The sequence below is a fragment of the Mandrillus leucophaeus genome, unplaced genomic scaffold (genome assembly GCF_000951045.1).
Source record: "Mandrillus leucophaeus isolate KB7577 unplaced genomic scaffold, Mleu.le_1.0 Scaffold1504, whole genome shotgun sequence".
Taxonomy (NCBI): domain Eukaryota; kingdom Metazoa; phylum Chordata; class Mammalia; order Primates; family Cercopithecidae; genus Mandrillus; species Mandrillus leucophaeus.
Genome location: NW_012101482.1, coordinates 107335 through 120039, shown reverse-complemented (window position 1 = coordinate 120039; position 12705 = coordinate 107335). Strand labels below are relative to the sequence as shown.

The 12705-nt window shown below is 38.0% G+C and overlaps 1 protein-coding gene across 4 annotated transcripts in view; it reads right to left on the bottom strand.

Moving 5' to 3' along the window:
* CORIN (corin, serine peptidase) overlaps positions 1 to 12705 on the bottom strand; it is a 222459-nt gene that overhangs the window by 109987 nt on the left and 99767 nt on the right. The window lies entirely within an intron of this gene.

Below are 12705 nucleotides of genomic sequence, written 5' to 3'. Positions count from 1 at the left end.
TATGACCCGGAAGCATTTTTTTAAAATCGTTGGAAAACAAGATGTACCTCATGATTGTGTTACTTATCATTTCCTGAACAGAAGTGCAGTAACATAACTTCAGATTTCTAAAGAACATGGACAATTTTTAAACTTTGTGCTTATTTCACCTCTCGATGAGTCACATAGATGTTTCTAAATTCAAAGATAATTTCTTATTTAGGTTTCTTGGAAGGTGCTACCTTCTGAATTTGCTTTAGGAAATAAACACTTAGTTTCTTAAAAAAAAATTGTGTTTAATAATACTTTATTTTTGAGATTTTTCCCCAATTATAAGGCTGTCTGAAGTGACATTTGGCATTTAGTCACTATGAATCATGAAGTGATAACAATGGAACAACATATAAACTACCTTTGACAAATTTTAAACAAATACAGGATGGCTTCTATAAAAGAGTTAAATAATTGCATATAAATCTAAGAGAAATAAAGGAGATATATTTTATTTGGAAAGAAAATAGTTTCTTGCATTCATATGGTAGTATCTGAAAAGCTATATACATTAACATTTTTTTCTAGACCTTTTTTAAATGCATAACTCAGTCACAACGTTTATGGACAGACTTAGGACAAACATAAACAAAGAAAAATAATCAGTTTGAAAAGCCATCCCATGGTATTTTTCTTATTTGTTGGGCTATACTGTACAAATTGAACGAATTTCATTTTACAAGTTAACAATTTGTGGACTTCATTTCAACTCTAACCAAATTTATTTTTAATCACAGTTTCTTTTAGTCCATTTTATGTATTGGCTATTTAAAAGCTAAAATAAATTGCCTATGACTTTACAATATTATGTACCCTGATAACCAGAAATAGAAAGGAAATACTTGTTTCAAAATAATGTGAAAAGAACTTTGAAAAATATCTTTCAAAAACAGATTACAGTTCTATCCTAATGTCTAAAAATTCACTTCCAATCCCATGAAGAAATGTATTGCATCACTTTCTACCTACTCTCTATTGTTGATTACTATAACTTGACTATTTCAAAGCAAATAGTCAATTTTTTTTAAATTGTTATTTAAAAAATTAAATTATTATTATACTTTAAGTTCTGGGATACACGTGCAGAACGTGCAGGTTTGTTACATAGGTACACACATGCCATGATGGTGTGCTGTACCCATCAACCTGTCATCTACATTAGGTATTTCTCAGCGTTAGCACTTTTAGAAATCCCCTGATCTTCAGGATATTGGTACTGTAGGACCTCAACTATCTTCCAATTGGATGCCAAGATTCTGAAGCCCTACGTCAGCACTCTGCTGGAGCCTCTCCTATACTCTCCATTCCCTTCATCACCACACAAACCCTACCCACCAGCTCCCATGAAGCAGCTGGTAGTGACAGCATATGTTCATCCGGTCAAGGTAGAATTGGGAAAACCAAGCTACTTCCGAACATCTGGCCCTTCGTGCTTAAACTGCCCCAGAATAATCAGATAACTTCCATTCTGAATACTACCATAATTAAGAGAAAACAGTTAATGGTGAGGAAATGAGTTCATAAACACCCTAATGTCCACACTAATACTGAATCTACAGACCAGAAAAGAAACTATTCACAATCATGACCTGAGAAAACAAAATAAAGGTAACCTTGTAGAAAAGCAGAGATTTGTATTTAAATTTACACTATCTGTGCTGCTTTGGCAAATTACTTAACTTTTCTGAGCTTCAGTTTCCTTATCTGAATCCCACCTACTTTGGGACTGTCTCTGAGTATACTAACCAGTAATGGACATAAAGTGCCGGGCACCAAATCAAGTAAGGCCCAGTATGTCCTGTTTACTAAGGCTGGAAAGTGTACAACTCACCTCTGAAAGATGGCCATCTCAAACTACTGAAAAATGCCTTTTGCTTACAGGGTTAACCTGCAATTAAGCCGAGGTCCTAACCCCCAACCTTACAGATACAGCATACCTACTTAGACTTGGAAGGTAGGGGCACCTGGGTTCTTTGAAACAACCCAGATAACTGGAGGAGAAAGTGGTCTCAAGTGATCAACACACACAGACATTAATACAACAACATCTAGGGACAGAATTATTTAACACTAACTTCTCTTTGGCTCATAAATAGAAAAGGAAGTCAATTGCTTCAGGAAAGTTGGTTTTCACTGTTTAATCGTTTGTATCCTATTAAATGATTTACATGCTGGTGGAACACAGAGGTCTCTGGATTCTTTCTCCCAGGCTCCTCCACTTTTCTACTACCGCTTGCCCTTCACAGCACCACTACATAAAATCTCTCTCAGTATCCCTAGTTACCAGGATTGCATATAACAAAGTCACATAGACTAAACCTAAGGGTGCGGGGGGAGTTGGGGGGTCGGGGGCGGGGAACAACCTTGCGTAAAACTAAACACAAGCACAATTTAATTAACTTGCATTCCAGAGTCATAGCTGCCAATTTGCTAAGTCTAGAGGACTGGTTACACAACAACCAAGCGCTCCGCGGGGAGGGGAGAAAAACTGCTAAAATGTTTCCAGAATCTTCACAGGACTAACATTTTCTTTTATACTGGTAAACAGGAATGGCCCCTGTGAACAATCTATACAAGCCGGGAGGGGAGAAAAACTGCTAAAATGTTTCCAGAATCTTCACAGGACTAACATTTTCTTTTATACTGGTAAACAGGAATGGCCCCTGTGAACAATCTATAGCCATTCAATCAATGGGACAGAGTGAGCCAGGGCAATAAGGGGTAAGAAGTTAAAAGAGGCTGAGGTTTCAGGAGAGACTACAGGGACTAGAAATGTACAGAAAATATCTGGCCTTAAGATTAGCCCCGAGTCAAGCGGAGAATGGTCTATTTTATCCCTGAAAAGAGGGAATGCACTGAGCAGATAATGGGAAGTCAAAAACTGTGCTCCTATTCCTATGAACTCTCATTACTGCAATTTGAGCAGATACGGAGTCTCCTCTAAAAACACTCTATTTATCAACTGAATGTGCTTAACCCCGAGAGGTTTCATAACATGAAGATCTGTCGATGGTGGAGGGTTTGGGAGGAGCGACTGAACTCAGAATAGAGGTGATGCTTCCGAGGAAAGGTTCATTTTTTTCCACTTGACAAAAGGATAGGACACATGCAGTTTCGAAGCCATATCACACGATGACAGCCATACTCAGCACGTAGTCGCTGTGAGGCACATACAGGGAAGAATTTAACCTGATACCCTCACCAGGTGAGAGGTATGCAGACCCAGTGGATTTCAGCTAAGAGATATCTTTTCTGAAGGGCATACTTGGCTTGTGTCTGCAACTGAGTAAATCTGAAATATCCCACTTCTACCAATGATTACGTAAGGTAAGTGAAAGCCCTTCACAGTTGATGCCTACTCCTACTGTTTGCACACGTCTATTGTTCCCCCCCCCCCCCAACTGGTTTATCAGAGTTCCTTTTGTTGCAATGATTTTCTCCCAGTGTTTCATGTATTTGTCTTTTAAATCTATAGCTTCTTCGGCTATAGGAAAGTTTTGCAAACATGTGAAGTCTAACATGTCAGTCTTTATGGTTTATGTCTTCATAAACCATGCCTATATTTGTGATAGAACAAAAACTCTATGAAGGCAGTGATTTTTATCTGTTTGGTTTCTTGCTGTGGCTGAAGGACCCAGAAGAGTGACAGGTATACAGTGTGAACTCAATAAACTTCACATTCACCTATAGCCTTTCTAAAGTAGATGGAAAATACTAATGCCAAAATTAAGAGATACATTCTGGCCATAATACACCAAAAACAGGCCACAAGACAGAGAAACTAGGTCAGATTTCCTAATAGTCAAAACTGATTCTGACATGGCCATAGGGAGAGGAGACAGATTGATCGATCGGTTGATTTTTGTTAAAATAATCAAGCTTCCCAAAAGCCATGGTCAAAATGTAAAATACATAGCCTGACCTCTCAAAATGCTTTCCAGATTCAAATTTCAGCAAAAGGGAAAGAAATTTAGTAATTGCTTTGAAGCCAGTACCTTTCTTAACACCGACCACAAGAGGGAGACCACATCATAAACTCAAGCACACAGCCTGTAAAGTACTTGTGAAAAGTGTCCCCATGTGTAACAGTATTTGAAAACCATCCTATTTCATGTGTTTTCAGTGTTTATTTTAAAATAAAATCATATTTCTTTTAAAAATCATTTTGCATTTTACATACCAACACAAAAATGCAAATCCTCATAAGCCAATGACTACGGAACACTAACATGTCTTTGTGCATTTATTTTAGAATTTACTTTTTACATTCTCATAATAAGCAATAACTTCAGAAATTCAGTTTTTACTCAGCCAGTTTTGTTGAATCCTCATAAACCAATGACTATGGAACACTAACATGTTCTTTGTGCATTTATTTTAGAATTTACTTTTTACATTCTCATAATAAGCAATAACTTTAGAAATTCAGTTTTTACTCAGTCAGTTTTGTTTCAAATGGCTTTTGATATATTTTTACAACTGTAATTTGTACATAATGTGAGTTCTGTGGATACTGAATGGATTTTTCAGCAGGTGATCTCATTACAAGATAATCTCATTACAAATCCCTGTTAGAATTTCTCACAATGGAATCCAGGTTGAAATGAAATTCTTCACAGCTGTAGAAAAGTTCTTCTGAAATTGTTGGTATCATAAGCTCTAAACTGCTCTACTCTATGGACCTTCAAGAAAACTACCAACTTTTCTCAGCAACTATCCTATGAAAATTTTGTGACAGTCATTTCAAGGCTGCTTAAAAGTAGACAGAACAGGAGGCCAAACGCTTCATAAAATGTGGTATAATTCGAAGGAATCCTGGGAGGTCTCACTGCTTAAAATATTTCCCAGTTGAAATTCCTCACTGTGAATCCTACTCATTTAACTTAAGCCAAAAGTCCTCAATTAAAAGCCAATTCCTAAGGACTCCTCTATCTTACAACTAACCAAGATTTCCAGAGGCTCTCCGCAAAAGGCACAGTCCTGGACATGGCAAAACTACAAGACCTTAAGAGATGAAGCCATTATCAGTGATTAACACCTCAGCAGATAGCACTTAATATATTCATCTTCTTATTTCTACTTTTTAAAAGACATTAGAGAATTTAGATGAGAAAATAGGAAAGGGTGGCATCTAAAGAATGGGGCCCTGGTGAGAATGTACCTGGGTATATACTGACCCTACAGGACCAGAAGTCAGTGTGGGGTTAGCAGGGGCTAAAGAAGAGGGGAGCAGTAAATTACAAGGGAGTAAGAGTGGAGGGAAGTCCTTTGCCATGCTAAGAACCAGGCATCCATGATTCTTTTAAAGCTAATACTTGTCTGGTGCTTTCTCTTCACAGTATATGGCTTAAAGACTTTACCTTCCTTTTTCCTTAGAACGCATTCAAGAGGTGATAACCTCATTGATCAAAGGATGAAACTAAGGCTCCAGTTACTTTCCCCATGAAATAGCTAATAGGTGGTGGAGCTACCTATCAGAATGTAAGCAGTTTGACTCCAGAGCTCATGCTGTTAATATCAACGCTCAAGAGGGCTGTATTAGTTTCCTATTGCTGCCATAAAAATTTGCCACAAATTGGGTGGCTGAAAACAACAGAAATTTATTCTCTCGTAATCCTGGAAGTCAAAAGTCCAACAGGGGTCTCACTGGGATAAAATCAAGGTGTTGGCAAGGCTGTCTTCCAGAGGCGTCCCTCATTTCTTGGCTCATGGACCCCCTTTGTCTTGAAAGCCAGTAACATGGCAGCTGTTTGATCTAAGGGCTGTCATCACAAATCCTTCTCTGACTCTCCTCTTCTGCCTGCCTTTTTAAAGATGCTTCTGACTGCACCGAGCCTAATGAGACAACCCAGAATTCCCCTGTTTGAAGGTCAGATGAGAAGCACCCTTATTTCCATCTTCAACTTTAATTTCCATTGCCACATAACCTAATTACAGATCCCAGGATTTAGGACATGGACATCTTTTGGGGGCCATTATTCTCCCTACCACAGATGCCTTAATATCTTACTCATTTTTTATGAGTCTCCGCGTTCCATACCAACAACCACCTGCAAGTGGCTGACTCAAGCAGGTGTGCCTTCTCTCCCACCTGCCGACTGCCCTCTTCTTCCCTCCTATTGCCTTTGTCAGAAATGCTGCAGCCTGGAATCTTTCTCTAGTTGAAATCTTTGGCTCTGGTCTTATTTCACTCATTTCTCCTACAGTGAGGAGCCAGGGTGGCAGGCATCTTGGCCATGAAAGATCAGTGGGAGGAGAACTGCTGTTAGATCCTACTCCTGTAATGAGAATGTTCAAAAGACTGAGGAACAATACTCCAAAATGTAAATAAATCTGACATCAGGCCTTGGTTCAACCAAGTGCTCCCTGTGCTTCTGTAGCTATCAGCTATAAGTGTTTGTGACTTTCCCAGAAAGCAAGAGCTGAGCAAGAAACAGAAGAGGGCAATGGCCTGAGGAGGAGCTTAGCCTTGACTTCCCTCCCTTTCCATTTGTCGTTAACAACCCAAATCCCTTTAAAACCTCAAAAGAGCAATATATTTCAGGACAAAAAATAAGGTAGGAGATGTCATATTGTTCTGCAGCAGCCATAGAAAAGACAGCAAAGAGGCAGTTGCAGAAAGCTGAGCAGATAGATAAATCCCTCAGCCAGGGCTGGCTACATAATTTGCAGTACTTTATTTATTTATTTATTTATTTATTTATTTATTATTTAGACACAGGGTCTCCCTCTGTTGCCCAGGCTTGAGTGCAGTAGCACAATCTTGACTCACTGCAACCTTGATCTCCCAGGCTCAAGAAATCTTCCTACCTCGGTACCCAAGTAGCTAGGATGACTGACACCCACCATCACACCTGGCTAATTTTTGTATTTTTTGTAAAAACGAGTTTTGCCATGTTGCCCAGGCTAGTTTCAAACTCCTGAGCTCAAGCGATCCACCCATCTCAGCCTCTCAAAGTACTAGAATTACAGGCATGAACCACTGCACCTGGCCAGAAGTGCTTTAAAGATACTAAAACATAAATATGCTTTTCCTTTAAAAATAATAAATAAAATAAGTACCAATACATTATTAATGTGACATCACAATTAATTGCATTTTTTCTTACTCAATGTTTTGAAAATTTATTTTTTAAGTCATCAAAATTGCACTTTAGCAAAATTATTTTCATTCTGAATAGCTGTAAATGACATTACTAGCTCTACACAAATAGAAGGTTGCAAGCAATTTTTGTTAACTTTTAAGTTTGACAAGGATCTTTCTTCTTATGCAACTGTTACTGGAGCTGTTAAGAATATTTTAGAAGCTATGACAACATTTGGGATAAATTTTAATAAATTATTTCAAAATACAAAATTTAGTATGTCTAGAGTTCAGTCTCATGGAACAATTTTAATACAAAGACTTAACTCTTCATATGAGTCAGTTTTGTGTAAGTCTGAATTCTAAGTGTAAATTTATACGACATTTTGATGTTTCTTCTGACATTTCCTGAAAATTGTAGAGATCGTACAAGAAATTTAAAGTAGCCTCACAATTCGTATATAATTTTAAATGCCTGTTTATACATTCTATAACTCTATTTTCAACTTCAACGGAAATTTTCATTTTATTTTATCTTCCTCATTAATAATTGGTCCACCTGAAGTTCATTTGAATGTAACGTTCTTTTCCACTGAGAATGTAAAACATAACTTCTGTTTCTAAGCTTGTGGATATTCATTTTGCAATGTTTCAGCATTTAAATCCAAAGATTCCAAAATCTTTAAAGAGCTCTAATAATTCCTTGATAAATGCTTTATTGCAATGTTCATGTGTATGACTTTATTTTGTAATAATTTACTAGTAACGTCTACTTCCTGATGTTGCCAAGCAGTTTCTGTCCCAAGGTTCAGGCTAAAGAGTTAATATTTGCATAGATGCCACAGAGACGAACTTTGGGGACAAAGAGCCAGGCTGGCCTTATAGGGGTCTCAGTGCTGCCCTCCTATAGAGTTCCTCCTTCCCCGCTTGTCCTTGGCCACTGCTACCACACCTGCTGCTTCTGCTGTTTCCAATCTGTGCCCAGGCACTGGCCCGGCCACCTTGTTGCCCTGTGATTACCAGCTGAAGACTCCATTTCCCAGTCCCATTTCTAACTAGGTGTGGCAAAAGCATGTACCCACGTTCCACCCACATCTCTCCTGCCACACCCACCAAAGTCCACCCTGCAGGAGCCACTCTGTAGACAAAGGAACCATGACTATAATGTGGCAGGGACTGCCAGTTGTCATCAGAATGCACTCCCCACGCTTTTCACAGTAATGGAGTTTAAGATGCATCCATGTACCCAGCCAAAGACTACATTTCCCAGTCCCCTTTGAGATAGGTGCAGCCATGTTACTAAGGTCTCTCCAACAGAATGGGAGCAAGTCATTCTTCCACTTCACCTCCTTCAAAGAGACGTGCTGCCATGTACTTCCTCTCTGTACCATTCCACAAGCTGGAACACAGATACAGGGCTCAGCCAGCTGCAACCACACAGATGAAGACCATAGTCTAGGGATTGGTGAAGCAAGAAATAGATGGAGCCCAAGTCTTTGGATAATTTCATGGGGTAAGCCTGACTTGGCAAACTGAAAAGCTCACCTTGGATCTCTTGCTTAACAGAGAAAAAAAAGTTTTATTTAAGCCACTCTATTTTGGGATCTCTATGGTTATGGCAGCTTAGTATTTGCATAATTTGAATCTGGAGAGGGTTCATTCCCATTGTAGATCTATTCATTGAACAGGTCTGAAAATCAGGTCAAGTCCCTGGTATGAGAGTAAGGTCCCTGGGAAGAAGGTGGGTGAGTTCTTCACATCACAATGAGAACTCTGAAAGCACTTTCCCACAAAGGCATTCATTTAGTCATGTTAGCTATAAATGTGATAGACTTCGGCAATCCAGCCGAGCCTAGAGCTGTACCTACAACATTGCTTCTATGAGAAAACAGATTTCATATCTGAAATAACCAATTTGTAAATATAACTTTGAAATGCAACCAATTTATTAGCTGAAATATTCCTGGAATTCTGTACCTAAATCATAGAACGGTAGTGAAGATTAATTGAGATAACATATGTGAACAATTAAGCATAGCATCTGATACCAAATGAGCTTTCAATATGATCCTTTTTATTATTACTGACATTATTAAATTGGCATCATAATATAGTCCTAATTAACATAATATAGTCATAATGTGACATCATTTATTTGTTTTTATTTTGAGACAGGATCACGCTTTGTAGTCCAGCCTGGAGTTGAGTGGGACACGCTCTGTTCATTGCAAACTCTGCCTCCCAGGCTCAAGTGATCCTTCTGCCTCAGTTTCCCAAGTAGTTAGGACTACAGGTGTGCATCACCATGCCTGGTTAATTTTTGTGTTTTTGTAGCGACAGAGTTTCCCCATGTTGCCCAGGCTGGTCTTGAACTCCTGGGCTCAAACAGTTCACTCGCTTTGGCCTCCCGAAGTGCTGTGATTTCAGGTGTGAGCCACTGTGCCCGGCTGACATCATTTATTTTAAGGAAGTATATGGCAACAGGCTTGGGGCAACAATCCTTCCTCCCTGACTGCCACACCGAGAGGGATGAGAGATAAATTACTTAAATGTTTACAAATCTCTTAGTTTCCACAAGAAGTTTTAGCAAGTCTTTTCAAAACAAACTGCATAAAATATTACCTCAAAAATACATGAGTTGTTAAAATATTACTCAAACTAATCAATTAGAAGTAATGGGTTAAGGAATCACAAAGGAAAGAAATGCCTGTGCATCAGAAAGAAGAAACCAAGAATTCAGTACATGAGAGAAACATAAAAGGAAGAGCTGCCAAAAGTGGAGAGTGGGCATGATTCATTCTGGAGGTCACTGTGAGGTTTCCCCCAAAGACAATATAAGAAATAAGTTTTGCTTTTACAGGATTAACTTTATAGTAGATAATACGCACAGATCAGGGTAAGGTGGTTTTTAAAAACTGAGGGGAAAAATGGGCTTCTACTCTGAAAAAAAATTAGAAGAATAGAAAGAAAACAATAAAACTTTCTTCAAAGCTACAGGGAACAAAAAAAGATAATAGAAATATCTTAAGACTTAATTAGGTGTGGAGAAAAATCTGCTAAGAGATGAAGCCAAGAAGTCAGACTGTTAATTGCTTATTTATCTCTAGAGCACTGTCATCAGCACGTGAATAATGAATAAGACAATACCAAACAACAGAAAAGTAAGACGAAGTAGTTGAACATCTGGGGAAAGATTTCTTAAATAACCTAGACTTGGCAGTATTTCATCCATTCAGCATTTTTAAGGAAGAAAATATCCCATGCAGGGAAACATTCGAATAACTGAAGCTTATCTACTTAAGAGTTGTAAATTCTTTCATGATTTTATTAAAACTCTGTTAAAGGGAAAACCCGTTTTCTACTTTCTGAAATGTAGTGTGTTAATTGTAGCCACTTTCTTAATGCTCCAGGGTACTTTTGGTGAACAGCAAAACCTTCTTGGCTTTGCGTGGAGGCTCCTGGGGTGAATTTGTCCCTGTGCTAACCTGCCTAAGACTTTCTTGCTATTTAGAGTGTGTTGCTCTTCTCCGCGGTATAATCACAGCAGTCCCGATCTCTACTGGTGTCCATATCCCTGCACCAGTAACTATCCCTCCACATTTCCATCTATTTCCCATTAATTACAGAGATCTAGGAAACCCAAAAAAGCAAATTTTTAATTTTTTTTTTTAATAAACGTGAACAAGCTATGAAAGAGGGCCTCGGAATCTTTTTTTTTTTAATGGCATAAGTGAAGGTCTATTTAGATCATAACCACTTTTTTTTTAACTTTTTAATAATTACTTGTATTCTGAGTAATTTGGGTAGCAATCTCTGGAGAAGTGACGTGTGGCCATATATTCAAACAACTGAATTAAAATAGAGGTACCTCATTAAAGGAGACAGTTACTATAGTGGAAAGGACACAGGATTTTATCAATGGCACTGGGTACAAGCCCCAGCTCTGACTCTTACCAGCTGTCTCTGAGTCTCAACACGTTACTCTTTAAAATGTGAACATACACACCCATGATGCAGAGTTATTTTAAAGATTAAAAGAAATACGGTATTGTGCCTGCCTTTATACTTGGCACATACAGAGCTTATGTAGACAAACTTTACTATTGTTTTTATATCTATGAATATGTATGGATATTTGTATGTATGTCTAATATACTCAAAAGTGATTACCACAAACCCAAAATTTAATCTGTAAGAAAAAAAATCTACTTTAAATGATTTTAGGTAAAATAGGATTCATTAGATTTCTGGAATTTTACAGCTAGAAGAGACTGGCAATCAATCATACAGTCCTGCTTCCAATCCCAGAAATGAGAAAACCAATGCCAGAGAGTAAACATGACTTGGCCCATGTCATAAAGCTAATTAGAAACTGGAGGTAACTGGAACTACAATTTCCTAATGTCCAATTCAGAGTTAATCCAGAACAGAGACTGACAAACATTTTCTGTAAAGGGCCAGATAGTAAATCGTTAGAATTTGTGATGCATACAGTTTCTGCTACAACTGTTCAACTCCACCAATGTGGAGCCAAAGCAACGACAGGCATATATGTAAGAGAATGAGTGTGGTTGTGTTTCAACAATATTTTATTTAGAAAAATAGTCCGCACGCTGTCTTTGCCTCACAGGCTATAGTTTGCTGACCCCTGATCAGAAGAATAAGTTAACAGATTTTTAGCTAGAGGAAACATGATGGACATAATTCCAAATCAACACCTCTTTCTGCTTTCTATTGCCAATGCACTAGAAAAGTTGTGTGACAATGAAAGAACTCAGAAGAATAAGACTTAAATGTTGCTATTATGACTAACATCTTAAAATAGTATTTAGTAAACATCAATCTTGGCCTCAAGATTATTTTATTACTGAGTAGTAATTAGGATAATCCAAAAAAGAAGCTCTAAGAAAGCAGGAGGAGACTCAAAGAATTGGAATTCAAAATTATCTTGGCTAAATAATAACAGTGAAGAGAACTAAAATAGTAGTAAACATAAAATGAAGCAACAACTAAAACAGAAAATACTATGGAAAAAATAAAAGTGTTGTAACCTAAAGAAATAAGTAAATACTGCCATCAAAATTTACTGATTACAACTGAAAACATGTCTTATCTATCCAAGTAGTACTTTTACATTAGCACCTATCTCTCCAAGAGATCATCCTTAACGTCAGAATCAAAGAGCATGATGTTGGGGCCAGGCGCAGTGGCTCACATCTGTAATCCTAGCACTTTGGTTGGCAGAGGCAGGCAGATTGCCTAAGCTCAGAAGTTTAAGACCCACCCTGGGCAATATGGCGAAACCCCGTCTCTACTAAAATACAAAAAATTAGCCGAGTGTGGTGGCAGAAGCCTGTAGTCCCAGCTACTCGGGAGGTTGAGGCAGGAGAATTGCTTGAATCCGGGAGACAGAGGTGAGCTGAGATCGTGCCGCAGCACTCCATCCTGGGTGACAGAGCAAGACTCTGTCTCAAAAAAAAAAAAAAAAAAAAAAAAAAAAAAAAAAAAAAAAAAAAAAAAAAACAGGAATACAGAATCCCTCTTTTTGTGAATGTTATTTGGTCTACATGTGAAACCTGAAAACACTTTAA